A 21,162-nucleotide genomic window follows, 5' to 3' on the forward strand; every position below is an offset into this window, starting at 1 on the left:
TCAGTAAAGGCTCATAACTACTGTCTTTGTAATTTGTTTTATTTTCTCAGACTTCCCCCCAGTAGAATTATATACTCCCTCCTCTAATAAATATTACACATACCTGTCAACCTAATATAGCGTTTGTTTACATGTGTCTTCTTGAGGGAAGACAGCATTTCAGTTCCATAGTGCTTATCTCAATATCTGGCATGCAGCAAATTCTCAACAAATGTTTATTGAATTAATATGCATCTTGTATCCTGGAGGCCTTCAATGCAAAAGCAATTATGAAAAAGAAATGCAGGCTATACCTCAGAGATATTATGAGTTTGATTCCAAACCACCATAATAAAGCAAACACCACAATAAAGCAAGCCACACAATTTTTTGTTTTCCCAATGCATATACACCACACATAGTCTATTAAGTATGAAATAGCATTATGGCTAAAAATATATATACTTAATTGAAAATACTTCATTGCTAAAAAGCGCTGTCATCTGAGCCTTTAGCAGGTTGTAATCCTTTTGCTGGTGGAGGGTTTTGCCTCAGTGTTGATGGCTTCTGATTGCTCAGGATGGGGGTTGCTGAAGCTGGGATGGCTGTGGTAGTTTTTAAAAATAAGACAACAATGAAATTTGCTGCATCTCTTCACGAACTTGACTCTGTTCACGAATGATTTCTCTGTAGCATACAGTGCTCTTTGATAGGATTTTACCTATGGTAGATCTTCTTTCAAAATTAAAGTCGATCCTCTCAAACCTTGCTACTGCTTTATTAACTAAGTTCATGTAATATTCTAAATCCTTTGTTGTCATTTCAACACTCTTCACAGCATTTTCACCAGGAATAGATTTCATCTCAAGAAACCACTTTCTTTGCCTACTCATAAGAAACAACTCCTCATCCGCTCAAGTTTTATCCTGAGATTGCAGCAATTCAGTTACATCTTTGAGCTCCACTTCTCATTCTAGTTCTCTTGCTGTTTCCACCACATCTACAGCTCCTTCCTCCCCTGAGGTCTTAAACCCCTCAAAATCACCTATGAGGGTTGGAATCAACTTCTTCTAAACTCCTGTCAATATTAGTGTTTTGACTCCCTCTTCCCAAGAATCACAAATGTTCTTAATGGCATCTAAGATGGTGAATCCTTTCCAGAAGGTTTCAATTTACTCTGTCCAAATCCACCAGAGGAATCTTTGTAGCCATTGCCTTATGAAATGTATTTCTTCAATAATAAGACTTGAAAGTCAAAATAACTCATTGATCTATGGGCTGTAGAATAGACTTTTCAGAATGGTAAATGAGCATTGGATTGAACTTAGTCACCAGCTGCTTTAGCCCCTAACAAGAGGAAAAGCCTCTTTGAACATATGAAGCCATACATTGACTTTTCCTCTCTAGCTATGAAAGTTCTAGATGACATCTTCATCCAACGTGAGGCTGCTTCATCTACACTGAAAATCTGTTGCTTAGCGTAGCCATCTTCATTAATTACCTTCACTAGATCTTCTGGATAACTTGCTGCAGCTTCTACATCAGCACTTTCTGCTTCATCTTGCAGTTTTATGTTATGGAGATGGCTTCTTTCCTTAAAACTCATGAACCAACTTCTGCTGTAAGTGATAGCGATGGGACATAATCCAGGACTGTTTGGCTTCAGAGCAGGGGTTCTCTAAATAGTATTGATCATGGAGCTGATGATGGCGATGGCAGGGAAAATCATGTTACCTCTCTGGTAATACGGCTCTTCCTGCAGACAGGGTCTCAGAGAAAATGAGCAGGTTGTTTTCAGTTTCCTTCCATAGACAAGAAAGTCAAGTTACACAGTCAGAAGTCATAAAACCAGTGGAGGTAGAGATCATGATAGAACTCAAATCTCTCCTTGCATCCTTAGACCTTCTTCTACAGCTTTCCTCTCAGAAGGATATGTCTGTGTCACACAGCCACTTGGATTGCTGGTCTGTTCATTCAAAAAAAAAAAAAAAAGGAAAAAAGACATAAGCTGGCTAAGACTTAGGAGTCATGAACTAGGGGCTATGATTAGTAATCATTCACTGTTTGGTCTTAGGTCCCCCTCCCCTCCTTTCCTGGTGTGCTTTGGGGAATAGATTGAACAATTCCCACAGTGGCTTTCAGAACTAATATTATATTCTAAGTTTAGCTGAGTAAATATAGTTTGCTGAGAAAGAGTCTACAGCTTTGGATGGCAAAGAGCTTTATGACAGGAGATTTGAGGGAATTAAGAAATCAGCTGAGCATCATGGAGTGGGCCATGAATAGAAGAATACTGGCAGATCCTTTGAGACACTGTAAGTAGACCAGAAGCAGATTAAAGTTCTTCTAAAAGGATGTCAGCAAAAAAAGCAGTGGATGCGCCTAGAGCCTCTAAGGGACCTCCCTAAAGGTTTATAGGTAAGAGAAACAGTGCCAGATCCTAGAAGATGGAGAACTACTCTAGAGCAATTACTGTGCAAGAAAAATAGTGAAAGAGGGCCACATCAATACAATGAAGCAATGCTAGAGAACACTAAAATCAGGTGGAGACCTTCGTTCCCCTGGAGTTATCAGTTATGAGGAACACATGAGACTTAGGGGAAACCCTCATGGTCTTTGCTGAACCTCCATCCCAGTGATGGTGATAGAACTTCAGGTTTGGAGGTGCTGTATTTTTCAGTTTATAATAGACTGGAGCCACCACTTTACCACTTTGCCATCACTTGTTTGACGTGGGGGGTGACAGAACCTGAGAATGAATCTAATACAGAGGAAAGTTGGAGCAAAAAATCAAGCAAGACTTACGGCATTATTTGAGGCCCTAGATCTAGCCATTCCTAAAGGCATACTTCATCTTACAAGGGCTCCTCAATACCCCTAACTTCTTTTATGACTTAAGCCTTTGGGGTTAGTTGTCCTTCTTTGCAATCAGAAGAGTCCTAGTGCCTAGTATAAACTCATGATTTTATGTAAGTAGATATCCATACTTGTGTATATTGAAGAAGTCCCCAAAATTGTACTGCATAGTAATGAGCACTGTATTGCCAAGATCTTGATTTCTAAATACCATCATTCAATAAAGAGCCAGAGGTCCTTGCAGAAATGGCTTATTCCAGGTCTGAGACAGGAAAAGTACAAGGCAAGCCTGTGATATCTTGCGTCAGAAAGCAAGAAAGAACTCAAAGATCAGAGGACCGTGTCCAAAGAACACAGGGACAGAGGGAAGAGGCTCCCACTGGCCAATTTTTGGAAGTTTAAGCATAAAAAAGAATAATGACTATAACTGATTGTAGTCATTAAATTTTTTAAAAACCCATAAATCTATAATGATGACAAAGAGAGAGAGAGAGGAAAACAAAAGGGAAAGAACTCTTCTATATGGAAGGATATCAGTTTGAATATGTAGAAGGAATTGCAGAATTAGGAAAAAACAGTCATTTTCATTGATTTAGACACTGAATCAGAATTTACCAACAGAAGCCAAAACCATTACATGGAAAGTTGGAGGGAAACCAGATATTCCAAGATGCCAAAAGACTCCTGCTTTCAGAGTCTTCCCAAGAGCAGAAGGAAATGTTTACCATATTAAACGTTGACCACCATCTTAACCAAATGGTCACACTTTGCCTCACTAACAGCAAGAAAACCCAACATTATTTTTCTCCTTTTGTGATATAAATATCCTTGTCAAAAATGTTTATCTTGAATCTCATCAAGCCTTTTATAACTAATGCTCAATTTACAGAAAATGTAGGAGGCAGGAAAAACAATGTTTAGTGATGCCAGACGGAAACACTTTGATAAACACAGATGTGTAATATTCTCCAAGATCACTGGCATGGACTCTTCCATAAGGCAATATTAATTGGGAAAAAAAAGAGAAAAAAAGAAGGTTGGTAGGTTTGTTTTAGATCAAAGAGATGGAAGAAATGTAATAACCAGTAGAGACACATACAATCTGATAAGAGTATTGATGAAAATAAATTAAAAAGCTATAGAAAGATTCGGAGGACAATTGAGGAATTATGAATAAGAGCTGTCTATTAGATGGCAATTATGAAATAATAGTTTATTTGTGTGGTAGCATATGGATTTATAGAATAGTGCCTTTTATTCTTATCAGAGGCAAGCTGAAGGGCTCTGAGAGGAAAGGTCATGATATCTGCTGCATACTTACATATGGATCAGGAAAATATACATATACGTGAAAACAGAGAGAGAGAAGAACCATGATGAAATCTTAACAATTGTTGACAGTTGTTAGAAGATATACAAGTGTTCATTGTGCCAGTCCTGGTGTTGGCAAGCTGTCTCTGTAAAAGGTAAATACTACCTTGTAGGTAGTATTTAAAGGTAAATACTACCCTTTACATGAAAGAGTGAATACAGTAAATAATAGACATTTTTCTGCTTTGGGGGTCCATAGATCTCAGCTCCTCAGAGCTGCCCTTGTAGTGCCAAAGCAGCTGTAGACAACACGAAGAGAAGTGGGCATGGTTGGATTTAGCCCTCAGACGTAGTTTGCCAATCCTTGTGTTACTCTAACTTTGTATGTGGTTGTAAATTCTCATCATATAAAGTTAGGAGAAAAAAGGAAGTCCTGATGTCCATATCATAATACTCATCAAGTTTGAAGTTTGCAATACACACAATAGAATAGTGATGGACAGTGGTTGGGAGGAAGGTACCTTGTGGTCTCTGCTAAGGGCCTTGAGCTTTGGGTGTAGGTAAAGGAGAACCAGTGAGAACATTCTCTACTCTCCTTTCAACTGCTTGTTTTCAGAGCTTGAGCTCCAAATCACGGTGTGTTTTCACATTTGATCCTTTCTGATTTTCCTTGGCTTCTTTATCTGTTATCGTTATTTCCTACTTGCCTCCAGATGCTTCTTATATTATGGAATAAGACTCAGAAGTACCCAGACTTTCTCAAGTCTCTGCCTTTCTTGATTTCCCCACTTAGTGACTGTGTAAAACGAAAGGAAAAGTTTTGACAATATGTGAACTCGTTGTAGGAGATTACTTCACTCCTAAAGACCTTATCTCAATGTTTCCTCCTTCAGCAAGACTTAACTACTTTGGCAGCTGGGGACTTTGGGACTTCCTCCTGCCTGCTGTGAACCACAAATAGACATGGAGCTATTAAGGGAGTTCATTGGTTTGGAAGAGAGCACTCCAAGGTCTCAGATAAATGGACAGGAAGTGCTGGAATTCTCTCCCTTCAGGATCAATCAGCTCTTAGGTAGCATCTTATCCAAGTAAGCATGGCAAAGAGAGTTTGAAGTTCTTCTGTTTAGTAAAGATGCTGTTTTCAAAGATCTCCACGCACCTCTGCTTGGGCAATGACTTCACGCGTGCTCTCTCTGGAGTAAGACAGTCTTATCAGACAGATAGCCTCTTGGAAAGAGTCAGTTGGTCTCATCTGGCAATTAGGCTGAAGATAAGCTATTCATCTCTTTTGCATTTGCAGATAAAGTCATGCTTCTCTTTCAAGGGGTTAACTCTTCAGGTAGATGACCTTTCTGACAACACGGCTTTGGCGTTGGCACTGGACTGGAAATTGAGAGACTAGAGATCTATCCATGGCTAAACAGCTTACCATTCACTGACCTTGGTAAGTCACTCCTCTTTCCTGAGCTGAGATTATTTCAGTAGGATCAGGCGGGTAGACCTGATGACTTCCAGTTCACACCTACCTAGTACCAGTCTATTGACATGTCTAGTTTTTGGTTTGTTTTGTTTTCTACTCATGAAGCTAATTTTTTATATCTCAAATAAGAATCAATTGCAGAGGACGAGTTTAACTGTTAATTCAACCGTGCAGTTTAACACATGAGGAAAAATGGTGACTAAAGTGAATACACACACACACACACACACACACACACACAACATGCCCCTGAAGGGTTTGGAAATAATACCTTCTGACAATAAATATGTCAGAACTTGAGCACAGATTTTATTAAATTGTTGTGCCATTGTTGTATTCAACCAAGTAAAAAGATAGAAGGAAAACGAACATGATTTCTTAATCTGTGGCACGTCTATCAAAATTTTTACCCTGTTGTATAATGCATGCATTTTATTGTGAGCAATCTTTGTGTGTTGCTTTTGTTCTTCTTGTTTGTCTCTCTTATTAAACTTTAAGTTGAACAAAGGTAGGGAATCTCTCAGACACCGCTGTATCTTCAGTGTCCTGTCAGTTTACAGTACATGTGCTCAATAACTGTTCAATTAGATGAAGTTGAATTAAAATCAACGTCTTCAGGGATTCTTGGAGTTTGCCATTTACAAATAAAGAAAGTGAGAATCAATTATTAGAAAGAGACGCAGTTAGGATCTGAAGCTAAATGTTCCTGATTCTAGTCTACTTTCATTCCACTAAACCATTTTCTCTTGTAAGGTTATTATTTAGTGTAGCCAAGTTAGTGAATTTGAAGGACCTTATTTATTTATTTATTTTTATTTTGGGGGGCACGAGGCATGTGGGATCTTAGTTCCCCTACCAGGGATCGAACCCATGCCCGCTGCATTGGAAATGCAGAGTCCTAACCACTGGACTGCCAGGGAAGTTCCCAATTTGAGGGACTTTAAACTGCACACAGAAAATCCCTCATTTGCCCCAACTGCTCCCACCAGGAAGCCCATTTCAAACACTTGCTTATATCAGCAATTCTACCACGATGTCATAATTTCATCCTGTGAGTTTAAGGCTTTGATCGCTTTAATGCTAATAACTTTGGGGCATCTCACAAGTAAATTATCAGACATTCTTTTATTTAAATGAAACCCCTTATTTCAGCAGCACATGTCTCTTTTCTTTGAAGAGTTTAAATACCAATCGCTATGGAGAAACAGATGGGGGAATGAAAATCAGGAATAAGAAGAAATTAAGAAATGGAGAACAATCTGACACAGTTCTCACAGTGACAACACTTTCGTCTCCCTCTTAGCACCCTTCTCCTGGTGTCACTGGTATGCAAGTCATTAGCTGGTAAAGTTAAGCACCCCACCGAGGGTGTGCATTACTTCACTCTTCAAGACAGAAAAGTTGTCACCACCTAAAGGAAATCAGCCTCTGATGGGAACAAGAGGATTGCTGTTTTGGGATTTGGGGCTCTGCCCAGCAACCCCCAAGTCACCTTTTTAAAAAAATTGTGGATTTTTTATTGGAGTTACATATACAAATGCTTGTGTGTAATTAAATTAGTTAAGACAAAAGGAAATTGTTTTTCCCCAGGGGAAAACATTTATGTAAAGATATATTTCTCATTAGGCTCATTTGATTTTTAAAATTATTCCTTTTTTCTCATTTTTTTATGTTGAAGTATAGTTGATTTACAATGTTGTGTGCTAATTTTTGCTGTACAGCAAAGTGACTCCATTATGTGTATATATATATAAGTATACACACACACACATTCTTTTTTATAGTCTTTTCCATTATGATTTATCCCAGGAGATTGGATATAGTGAAAGGGAATGGAAAACACTTTATAATTCTGTAAACATAATATTCTATGACTCAATGATTCCATTTTATACTGGGCATATTGGTAGTCAAAATATAGATATCTATTTTTTAGAAGAGTTGTTGCCAAATGAAACGGATTCACCATGTGGGGTAGAGATTTTAGCATTCCTAGAGGTGTTCAATCATAAACTAGATCATTATTTGGCAAATAGATCATAGAGGTCATTCAGTGGTTCTCACAGTGTGATCCCTGGTTCATAGACTTGAGAATCGCCTAGGTGTTTGTTAAAAAGTAATAATTAAAACCTCTGGTGATACTGTTCAAAAATGTGTATTTTAAATAATTTAACAGGGAAATTCTGATGTAGTCTAAAATCTGAGAACTCTTGGTGAAGGGAATTGAATATGATGATAATTCATCCGATTTTAGGCCATATTTCCCTTCTTCTTTCAGGTTTTCCTTCAAATAATTCTGTTCTTTTGAAAGAAGTAAGGGTGGAGTGTTACATCAACTAAGGCTCCTTAAAAAGTTAAAGAACTACCATAGAACCTAGAAATACATAGACAGTTGACCCTTGAACAATGAAGAGGTTAGGGGTGCTGACCCTCCACGCAGTTGAAAATATAACTTTACAGTCAACCCCCTGTATCCACAGTTCTGCATCTGTGAATTCAACCAGCCAAGGATCATGCAGTACCTACTGTGACAGGTACTTCATACTTTTTTTTATAAAAAAAAAAGAATCCACGTATAAGGGGATCATGCCGTTCAAACCTGTGTTGTCCAGGGTCAACTATATACGTGTATATATTCAAAAGAATTGAGAGGAGGGATTCAAACAGATATCTGTACACCAATGTTCATAGCACCATTATTCACAAAGGCAAAGGTGGAAAAACCCAAGTGATGATCAACGAATTAATGGGTAAACGAATTGTGTTACATGCAGACTACGGAATATTATTCATTCATAAACCGGAATGGAAATTTTATATAGGCTGCAACACAGATGAACCTTGAGAACATATGCTAGGTGAAATAAGCCAGACACAAAAGGCCAAATACTATAGGACTCCGCTTATATGAGGTGCCTAGAATAGGCAAACCCAGAGAGACAGAAAAGTAGAATAGAGGTTACCAGGGGCTGGAAGGAGTGAAGAATGTGGAGTTATTATTTAATGAGAACAGAGTTTCAGTTTGGGATGATGAAAACCTTTGGGTGTGGGTAGTGGTGACGATTTTACAATATCGTGAATGTACTTAATGCTACTAAACCATACACTTACAAATGGTTAAAGTGATAAATATTATGCTATATATATTTTACCACAGTAAAAAAAAGGGCGAGAAAATACCTTAGGAGAAAGAATGCTATTATTAGCCTACCGGGATGCTACGCCCACTCCATGGCTGGGGATAGGTGTTGCAGGGTGGGCATCAGGGCAGGGGAGCAAAGTACAACCTGACTGTGGATCCCCTTTGGACTGCCACATTGGGGAAGGATTATTGCCCTGAAGAAAACTCAGGAGGGGGTATAGGAAGCTGAAGCAAATGATGTTCACTGCAGAGGTATCTGAAGGGACATGAATTCTCTATATCCACAAACTATTAATCTCTCAAATTCTCATCTGTATAACAAAAGAATGATTTGTCTGGCTCCAGCAAACGTAATTTGTAACGGCTGCTCTAAAGATTTCTTTCATTCCTAGCAATTTAACACACATCTCAAGTAATTCACTTAAGCATCAAAGACTTCTTACAGAAGGGATCAAAATGGTTGTCCCAAACAGGAGTGATTTATGAATAATCATACTTGAATTTGTTTATTTGAAGCAGATAATATCCAGTACATGTCAGACCTCACAACACCTCTCATGTCTTATACTTCACCCAGCTCACTCATTAGTGGTAACTGTCTTGGTCCATGTAATTAGTGGTAACTGTCTGGTCCACGTAGATATTTAAATTGAAACCCTGGGCTTCCACTGAGTTGGCAAGTATGTGTGAGAAAGACTACATTGGCTTAATCAGCTTTGATTCCAAAGGAAGGGTAATGTGACCACTCTAGCTCCAGATAACCTGATGGGTTGAACACACCTGCAGGCAAGTCTGCATCTTCAAAGCATTGGAGGAGAGAGTGAGGCAGGCAGAAAGATGTCCCAAGGACCATTCCCTGCACCGCCTCTCTTTCTGTAACACTCTTCCAGATCTTCTTTTAGCTTTTATATATTATATATTTATTTGTTTACTGTCTGGTTCCTCATTTACCATGTGCCTGGAATGAGGAAAAGAGCTTTGTTTAGTTCTCCGCTTTACTTAAAGCACCTAATACAGTGTGGTCACATTTTACTAGCAGAAAGTAGGCAGACTATACCTATTAGGTGAAAGAATAAATGCAAATTCATATTCTTAAAGGTCAACTTTCTTAAGTTCCTCCAGCCCTCCCTCTCTCACAAAAATAAAAAATATGCCTGACTCAGAGGTTGTCGTATAGCAATACCTACTACCTTCTAGCCTAGGAAATATGCAGATGCTATAATAAAAGATACTATGTTTGTTCATTTGCTTGTCTTCTCACTGGATTCTCAACTCCTCAAAAATAGGGACTGTGCAAACCATTCATTGAACGGTTATGGAATGAATGAAATAAAGCATGATTTGGGAAGTGAAATTTAACCAAGAGTAAACACTAGCAAGTGAACTTAAGGTGTAACGCTTTTCTTCTCTTACTATCAGTCGAATTCAAGACAGTATATTTGTACTGATTTGTTGTCCTAGTTATTTAAGCTTCTTGCTTCTAGCAGAGAATATCTAGATTAAAAGATAAAGGTTGAGATAAAGGTGGATTGTAGAAGGCTAAAAATATCTGTTATTGTCTTTTGAACAGTGTCAGTATAGTAGGATCTAAATTAATCCTGGATTACTAATATTTCATGGTACATCATATGAGAGACAAATCAAAGGCCATAGTAAAATTTTTTATCTTTATAAACTAGCTCCCAAGGTTCAAGTTCAAGAATGTATGAATACAAAAATCTGAACACATTTTAGAAAACTATACATTGAGAAAGTTAATTTTTGTTAATTGTCACAATAATAAATTTAGAATTTAGAAAATATGAATTTAGAAAACATGGCTAATAAATATATGTATTTTTCTATATGTACATATCACCATATACTTATATGTGTATATATGTGTACATTAATATTTTGTGTATTTAATTTTACACATGGTATTTTCTGCCATTTAATTATTCTTTAAAATTTCAATAGCTGTTTATTATTTCAATAGTTGGATCATTCACTTATTCAGTCCCTTATTGTAGAGCACTTATGTACTGATTGCAAAAAATGGCAACACTTCTCTGTAACCCTGCAATGCTACTTTGAAAGTCCTTCAATAAAAAGGTGAAATCTGGGCTTCTCTGGTGGCGCAGTGGTTGAGAGTCCACCTGCCGATGCCGGGGACACGGGTTCGTGCCCCGGTCCGGGAAGATCCCACATGCCGCGGAGCGGCTGGGCCTGTGGGCCATGGCCGCTGAGCCTGCGCGTCCGGAGCCTGTGCCTCGCAGCGGGAGAGGCCACAACAGTGAGAGGCCCGCGTACAGCAAAAAAAAAAAAAAAAAAAAAGGTGAAATCTGTTTCCCCATATGTCTCAATGTCTTGCTTTGACCAACAGAATGTAGTGGAGGTGAGTGTGTTCTCTCTGAGCCTGCATATTCAGAGGGTTTGCCACCTTCCACTCCTTTCCTTGGAACCCTGACAAGCCTGGGATAAGCTTCTGATGACAGTTACATGGAAATCATGAGAAACATGGGCCCAGTTCCCGGATTCCCCCAGCTGACAGCCAGCTAATATTCAGAGGCAGAGATGCCCAACTAATGCCAGTTGACCACAGATGAATGAGCCAGCCCAGCCAAATATACATCATGTAAAATTTTACCTTTTTAACTGTAAAATTCAGTGGCATTAAGTATATTCACAATGTTATGCAATGTTCACAGTATTTCCAGAAATTTTCATCTCAAACAGAAACTCTATACCTATTAAGCAATAACTCCTGATTCTCTCTACGCCTAGCCTTGGTAATCTCTTTTCCTCTTTCTGTTTCTATGAAGTTGCCTCCTTTAGATACTTTATATAAGTGTAATCATGCAATATTTGGCCTTTTGCTTCCAGCTTATTTCACTTAGCATAATGTTGCCAAGATTCACCCATGTAACAAGTATTGAAACTTCATTCCTTTTTTTAGCTGAATAATAAGTGTTCATATACATACATTTTGTTTATCTATTCATTTGTTTTTTGTTTTTTTTTTTTTTGCGGTACGTGGGCCTCTCACTGTTGTGGCCTCTCCCGCTGCGGAGCACAGGCTCCGGACGCGCAGGCTCAGCGGTCACAGCTCAGGTGCAGCATGTGGGATCTTCCCGGACTGGGGCACGAACCCGCGTCCCCTGCATCGGCAGGCGGACTCTCAACCACTGCGCCACCAGAGAAGCTCTGTCTATTCATTTGTTGATGGACACTTAGGTTGTTTCCACCTTTTGGCTATTGTGAATAATGCTGCTATGAACACTGGTGTATAAGTACCTGGCGGAGTGCCTGTGTTCAACTCTTTTGGGTATATACCTAAAAGTAGAATTGCTGAGTCAAATGGTAATTCTATGTTTAACATTTTGAGGAACTACCAAACTGCTTTTCATAGTGGTTACACCATTTGACATTCTCACCAGAAATTCACAAAAGATCTTATTTCTCTACATCTTTGTCATATTTCTTATTTTCCGTTTTTTTTTAAAATAATAGCAATCCTGTGAGTGTGAAGTGGTATCTCGCAGTTTTGATTTGCATTTTCTTAATGACTAATGCAACTTTTTATGTATTTATTGACCATTTGTATATCTTTGGAGAAACGTCTGTTCAAGTCCTTTGCCCACTTTTAAGTTTGGTTATTTTTTTGCTATTGAGTTGTAGGAATTTTTTATGTATTCTGGATATTAATCTCTTTTTAGATAATATTTACAAATATTTTTTCCCATTTTGTAGGTTGTCTTCTTTGTCATGATAGTGTCTTTTGATGCTCAAATTTCTTTTGAATTTGGATGAATCCAATATATTGAATTTTTATTGTGTGTAGTTTTGTGTCATAGTTAAGAGACCATTCCAAATCTAAGGTCATGAATATTTTATTTCTTTTATTTCCTATATTTCCTTCTAAGAGTATTATAGTTTCAGCTTTAAATTTAAGTGTGTGACTCTTCCACACTATTTTCGCAAGGTGTGTATTCCTTGCTGTGTGTCGTCACTGAAGTCTCTGCCCCATCATCTCTGTTATCAGCCAGTGACCTGAAAAATATTTCCTTAGGTGTCTGGCTCTAAAAAGGGAAAGAAAATAAGAAGAGGTCCTGTCTCTTCAGGTCTCCTGATAGTTGCTGCTGAGGGATGTTACATACGCTGAAAAGCCGAAACCAAGGTAAGCACCTGCACAGGTCTCTTTGGGTGCTGCCAGACCAACCTAAACACACAGCCCTACGATTTTGGAGGACAAAGTTCCACTGCCTGCCACTCCAGCATATGAAATGCTATTCCCACACTGAGGAATGAGAAATGTAGTTGGTTCTAGGGTTTTTACTTTGCCATTGTGTATCATCATTCCTCTCTGATTTTTTATTATTTTATTTTAGTTTTTAAAATGTATTTATTTTTGTTGTGTTGGGTCTTCGTTTCTGTGTGAGGGCTTTCTCTAGTTGTGGCAAGCGGGGGCCGCTCTTCATCGCGGTGCGCGGGCCTCTCACTGTCGGGGCCTCTCTTGTTGCGGAGCACAGGCTCCAGACACGCATGCTCAGTAGTTGTGGCTCTCGGGCCTAGTTGCTCCGCGGCATGTGGGATCCTCCCATACCAGGGCTCGAACCCGTGTACCCTGCATTAGCAGGCAGATTCTCAACCACTGCGCCACCAGGGAAGCCCCTCTCTCATTTTTTAAATTAAACATCTTATTTTGAGAAAATTGTTGATTCGCATGCAGTTGAAAGAAATAATGCAGGTAAATCCCATGTATTCTTGACCTACATCACCTTTTTGAAAACTTTCCCCTTGTACCTGTCATGCTAGGATTTTTAAAAATCCCTAATCTCATTAGTTCTTGGAATGTTCACAAACTCGTATTTACCTGTTGAAGCTCTGTGCTTGCCTCACATCCTAACTCAAGATCCAACTGTAAGAAAATACTGTCCATTCTCCGTATCCTTATATATATATTTTTAACCTATCTACACTGGTGTTTTCCAGCTTTGCAAAATTAATAACACTTTTATGTAAACCTCTCCCAATAAACCATGAATCCAGAGAGGGCCAACCATTTACTACTAGTGCAAATGTAGAATTTTGCAAATAGCAGGCTCTCAACATATATTGGATAAATTAAATTCATTACCAAATCATGATAACTGCACGTGACTACCAGATATGCTGACAGTTCCTTTTAAACTGGAGTGCATTCACCTCCGTGATAGAAGCTAAGTGCTTCTAACCTTTGTAAACACTGTGCATAACACTGGGCTATAAAATAAACATTAATTAATCAATTTGGGGGCCTTAGAATATTCTTTAATTTAAATTAGTATTCTGATCAAAAGAAAAAACCGGAAGATTGAGGAAAAGGAAAGAAAGAAGGAATAACAAAAAATGAAGACTTCTAGGCCTATCTAGTAAGAAAATATCTAGCAATCTCAGGTATTTTTTGCAGCAAAGAAAGGGAATGTTAGAGCATATTCAGTTTTGAGAAAAGGCTCACAAAAAAACATAGGTATGTTGGAATTCATATGAACAGAAAAGTGATGGAGAGAGACTATGAAAATGACACACTGGTCCTCCTGTGCTGCTCCTTATCTGAGGTTGAGGGAACCAAGGACAACAAAGGAAATTAGGTTTTCCACAATTTTCATTAAATGCTCAAGGAGTCTGGCTACTGCTGAGCTGAGCACTTCAAGGGCTTTGGAAAAGGATAGTGCGGTTACTTATTTCACCACCTTCATTTTGCTGAAGGAAATAAGAAGTAGCTCTGAGGCTAATAATAATAGAAATGGCATCCGAAGCAGCAGAGCACAGTGGCACTTCCTAAAGGCAGTATAAATAATTCAGCATCTCTACAGGCAAACCACTAGGAATATAGGAAAAAGAGTTGCAAACTGCTGATGCCCTTTCAACTCAGTTCTGCCCGTATTCCTTAAAGGGAAAGGGAGTTGGGGTGCCAGTTATAAAGTCTTGGAGTTGGAAAGAACATTTGTTTGCTCATTGATTTATTCATTTATTCAGTCGTTACTGAGTACTTATGATCAGAGACCAGTCATTATGCGCCAGCTAGGAGCTTTGATATCATCTATTCCTACTTCTTCGTTCTTTGGATGAAGAACCATCCTAACTGTGAACCCAGACGTGAGGTGCTATGAAGAATCTGACAAGCTGGTTTGTCCAAACCTAGAACTACAACCTAGTTTTCCAGTGCCCCAGTGAATATGTTTTTAATTACACTCCACTTTATTTTTTTAAAATGTGACTTGTGAATTACTTTATGAAAGATTTTATTTTCTTGACCATATTAAGCACTAAAATAAATAAATAAATAAATAGACCTCTCCAAGGTGCTCCTTCTGAAAATGACTTCATGGCTGTTTTATCTATTTGAAACATTTAATTTCTTTGGCCTTTAGGTCCAACTCTGGATTCACCTCTTACCTGATGCCTGTCCCTTCTCTGTTACCTGTGCTTTATCTTCTCTAACTTTCTGACCTCTAGATTTTTTTTTCTAGGCTCAGCCCTCTGACCCTCTTTGTCATCTCTATACACGCTCTAAATATACCCATCCAAGCAGCATCTTTAAAGAACATCAATATTCAGATGTCTCCTAAATTTATATATTTTAATTGTCAGGGTTATCTAGAGAAACAGGATCAATGGGGTATAGACAGATAGATAAAAGGAGTTATTATAAGGAATTGGCTCACAAAATTTTAGAGACCAAGAAGTTGCATGCTCTACTGTTTGCAAACTGGAGACCCAGGAAAGCCAGTGATGTGGTTCCAGTCCAAGTCCAAAGGCCTTTTAACTAGAGAGTTGATGGTGTAAGTTCTAGTCTGAGAGCAGAAGACCAAGACCAATGTCCAGATCAGGTAATCAGAAACAGAATTCTCCATTTTCCACCTGTTTTAAATGGTTCAGGCTCTCAGTGGATAAATGAATGATGTTCACTCACATTGGGGAAGGTGATTTCCTTCAGTCAATCTACAGAGTCAAATGCTAATCTCATCTAGAAACACCCTCACAGACACACCTAGAAATATATTTAGTCAAATATCTTGGCATTCCTTGACCAGGTCAAGTTGACACTGTCCCTTCAGGGGAAATGGCCAAGATGGCAGAATAAGAAGACCCTGATCTCACTTCTCCCATAGGCATACCAAAATTACAACAGTTTACAGAGCAGCTATCCATGAGAATGACCTGAAGACTAGCAGAAACGATTTTCCAAAACTATAGATATAAAGTAGGAATCACAATGAGATGGCCCAGAGGGGCAGAGATGCAGTATAGTCAAGACAAATACTCCCGAGTGGTGATCTACAAAAGGGAGGATAATTAAAATTGCATAGGTTCTCCCCAAGAAGCGAGGGGTCCAAGCCCCACATTGGGCTCCCCAGCCTGGAGGGCCCTGCACTGGGAAGATGAGCTCCCAGAACACTTGGCTTTGAAGGCCAGTGCAGCTTACTTTCAGGAGAGCCAGAGGGCTGTAGGAAATAGAGACTCCACTCTTAAAGGGTGCACACAAAATCTCACACACTCCAAGACCCAGGGCAGAAAGAGTAATTTGAAAGGAGCCTTGGTCAGACCCACTTGCTGATCATGGAGAGCTGCCCAGAGAGGCAGGAGGCAACTGGGACTCACCCTGCAGATATAAACACTGGCAGAAGCCATTTTTAAGAGCTTGTTCTACCATGAGGACATTGGTGCTAGAAACCACCATCCCTTTAGCTTATTAGCACTGGGACCTGGCCCTACCCATCAGCCTGTTGGCATCTGTCACAGGATGCCCCAGGCCAAGCAGCTAACCAGACAGGGAAACAGCCCTACCCACCAGCAGGCTGGCTACCATAGCAAACTCTCAGAAAGAGAAATTAAGAAAGCAATCTCATTTACAATTGAGTCCCAAATAATTAAATACCTGGGAACCAACAAGTAAAAGACCCATACTCAGAAAAGTATGGGACATTGATGAAAGAAACTGAAGGTAACAGAAACAAATGAAAAGATGTTTTGTGCTCATTGACTGGAAAAATTAATATTGTTAAAATGATCATACTATCCAAGGCAATCTACAGATTCAATGCAATCCCTATCAAAAGACTAATGGCATTTTTCACAGAGCTAGACCAAATAATTCTAAAATTTGTACAGAAACACAAAACATCCCGAAAGGCTGAAGAAATCTTGAGAAAGAAGAACAAAGGTGGAGATATCATGCTCCCTGATTTCAAACTGTACTACAAAGCCACAGTAATCCAAACAGTACAGTGCCGGCACAAAAACAGAAACATAGATCAATGGCACAGAATAGAGAGCCCAGAAATGAACCCACACTTATATGAGTGATTAATCTACAAAAAAATGGAGGCAAGAATATTCAATGGGGAAAAGAGAGCTTCTTCATTAATGGTATTGGGAAAATTGGACAACTACATGCAAAAGAATCAATCTGGACCACTTTTTAACACCATATGCAAAAATAAACAAAAAATGGATTAAAGACTTAAATGTAAGACCTGAAACCATAAAACTTCTAGGAGAAAACAGAGGCAATAATCTCTTTGACCTCAGTCTTAGCAATATTTTTTTGTATACGTCCTCTCAGGCAAGGGAAACAAAAGCAAAAATAAATGGGGCTGTATCAAACTGAACATCTTTTGTAGAGTGGAGGAAACTATCAACAAAAAGAAAAAACTGCCTACTGAATGGGAGAAGTAATTTGCAAATGATAATTACTGATAAGGGGTTAGTATCGAAAGTATAGAAAGAACTCATACAACACATCATCAAGAAAACCAAGCAACCCAATTTAAAAATGGGCAGAGGGCCTGAATAGATATTTTTTCAAAGAAGACATATAGGGAAACTCAACATCACTAATCATCAGGGAAATGCAAATCAAAATCACAATGAGATATCACTTCACACATGTCAGAATGGTTATTATCAAAAAGACAACAAACAATAAATGCTGGAGAGGGTGTGGAGAAAAGGGAATCCACATGCACTGTTGGTGGGAATGTAAATTGGTGCAGCCATTATGGAAAACAGTATTGAGATTCCTCAAATAATTAAAAATAGTACTACCGTATGATCCAGCAATTCTACTTTGGGTATTTATCTGAAGAAAATGAAAACACTACTTAGAAAACATATATGCACCCCTATGTTCATTGAAGCATTATTTACAATAGCCAAGATATGGAAGCAACCTAAGTGCCCATCAATAGATGAATGGATAAAAAGATATAGTGTATATATAACAAAATACTCATCCACACAAAAGAATGAAATCTTGCCATTTGTGAAAACATGGATGGACCTAGAGGGTATGCTGCAAAGTGAAATAAATTAGACAAAGAAAGAGAAATACTGCATGATTTCAGTTATATGCGGAATCCATAAAACCAACCAAATATAACATAACAGAAACAGAATCAGATGCAGAGAACAAACAGGTGGTTGCCAGACAGGAGGATGTCAGGGGAGGAGAGATATAGGCGAGGGAGATTAAGTGGTACACACTTCTAGTCACAGAATAAATGTCATGCATATGCAATGTACAGTGTGGTGAACATAGTCAATAATTATGAAACATCTTTGTATGGTGACAGATGGTAACCAGACTTATTGTGATCATTTTGAAATTATAGAAATATCAAATCGCTATGTTGTGTACCAGGAACTAACATAGTGTTGTAGGTCAATTATAGTTCAAAACGAAGAAACAAACTCACAGAAAAAGAGATCAGATTTGTGAATACCAGAGGCGGGGGTTGGGTGGGGTGGAGGAGGGATAATTGGATGAAACTAGTCCAAAGGTACAAACTTCCAGTTATAAGACAAACAAGTACTAGGGATGTAATGTACAACATGATAGATATAATTAAGACTGCTGTGTGTTATATATGAAAGTTGTTAAGAGGGTAAATCCTAAGTGTTCTCATCACAAGGAAAAAAATTTTTTTTCTATTTGTTTTATTTTGTATCTATATGAGATGATGGATGTTCACTAAATCTATTGCGGTAGTTATTTCATGATGTATGTAAGTCAAAGCTTTATACTGTGCACCTTAAACTTATACGATGCTGTATGTCAATTATATCTAAATAAAACTGGAGGAAAAAAAGAAAGCTGAAAACCAACTATCACATATACTCCTCTCTGACCTCTCCCTTTAATTTACACTGATATCAGATTATTTCTCTGATATTCCTACAGTGACGTCCAACTAGCATCATAACCTTAACATGTTTAAAATAAACTCTGTGCATGTCCCTGTCTGCATGCCCCATGCATACAACTCAAATCTGTTCCTCCTCTGGCCCTCCCCGCATCTCAGGAAAACACTTGCTCAGGTAAAACACTTTTAGTAATTAACTACTCTCATCTCTTCATTCTCTACATTCAATCCATCATCAAATTTTCTTGGCTCTAACTTCAGAATATACGTGGAATCCAAACACCTCTCTCCATCTCTAGCATTGCCACTCTGAAACCACCATCTTGTTTCACCTGAATTATTGCAGCAACCTCCCAACTGGTTTTTCTGCATCTCCTTTTGCTTCACTCCAATCTGCTCTCCACATAGCAACCTAAATCACTCCTCTGCTCAAAATGCTCCAGTGGCTACCCACCACACTCAGACTAATAACCAAAGCCCTAACTGTGGATTAAGTGACCCGTCATTACCTGGACCCCTCCTTCAGGTCACATCTCTGTACCTTCTCCAACTGAGAATCCAATTGAGCAGTAGAGTTGACATAAAACGTTATGTTAGTTTCACGTGCACAACATAGTGATTCAACATTTAAATACATTAAGAAATAAGCACCATGGTAAGTCTAGTAACTGTGTCATCACACATAATTATTACAGTATCAAAACTATATTTCTTATGCTGCATAATACATCCTTGTGATTTATTTATTTCATAACTGGAAGTTTATACCCCTTAATCCTCTTCACTCATCTTGTCCAACCTCCTACCTTCCTCCCCTCTGACAAACACACAAACGTTCTCATATCTATGAGTCTGTTTCTGTTTTGTTTGTTTTCTTTTGTTTTTAGATTCCACATGTATTTGTCTTTCTCTGTTTGACTTATTTCACTTATATAATATATATAATAGTATATATATATATTCCATTGTGTATACATATATCTATATATCTTTTTTATCCATCTATGGATAAACACTTAAGCTACTTCCATATTGTGACTATTGTAAATAATGCAATGAATATAAAGGTGTGTATATATATATATATATATTTATTTATTTATTTATTTATTTTTTTCTAATCAGTGTTTTTTTCCCCTTTGGCTAAATATCCAGAATTTCTGGATCACATGGTATTTCTATTTTCAATTTTTTGAGAAACTTCCATATTGTTTTCTATAGTGGCTTCACCAAGCTACATTTCCCTTATTTTAATATTATTATCAAAAATAAGAAAAAAAAAGGCAAGGATAAATGGATTACCACTTTTGGTAAATAGGTCCTGGAAATTTTCTGCCAAAGACATGAAATAGACATATTTGAAAGCATGATAACTAAATTATTATTATTATTATTTATAGGCAATGAGATGAGCGAACTCAAGTCATCTGAAAACTATTAGAACCAATGAAACATTCAAGGCAGTGGCTTTATGAAGAATAGAAATGCCCAAAGTTTTCCTACACTACAGCTACAACCAGATAGAAATTTCTATGAATAAAACCACAGTCTCATAACACTGACATTGATTTAAAGGAATGCGTGGTAATATACTTAAAAAATATTCAGGACTTATACACAGAAATTTTCAAAGGGGAAATATAGCTTGAGTAAATGCCATAAAAAAGCTATATCATTGAAAGGAAAGACTCATTATTGACATAATATCAGATCTTTCTTAGTTAATATACTCATTGATGCATTTTAGGTAATTAGTCTATAATTTCCCTATAATAAACTTGTATGCTTTTGTAAAGAGAAAAACATATTTAAATATTAGAATTATTGAAGATACCTGAAAGGTTAGTCAACACTTAATCATATGTCCCATGACTGATAGAATAGACAGCTTACAGAAAAATGATACAGGGAAAAATTATTTTATAGAAAATCAGGGGTAAATAAGGACTGAATTTTAGTAACTATAATTTCAAACAAAAGAGTCTTCCTTAGATAACACATTTTGCTTTAGAAACAGATCATTTGTGACCATTGATGAGTGAAAGAGTTTAAATCTCATACATGTACTACTCATCTTTGCTAGAGCAATACACAGTCCATAATCTCAGGAGCTTCTAACAAGGAGCCTTCATTTCTCACTCAGATTACACGTCAACACCTGCAGGGTGGCTGCTACTGCCCTTCTCTATTATCTTCTCATTTGGGGGGCCCAGGCTGAAAGAGAA

Source organism: Leucopleurus acutus (genome assembly GCF_964270905.1).
Source record: "Leucopleurus acutus genome assembly, chromosome: 17".
Taxonomy (NCBI): domain Eukaryota; kingdom Metazoa; phylum Chordata; class Mammalia; order Artiodactyla; family Delphinidae; genus Leucopleurus; species Leucopleurus acutus.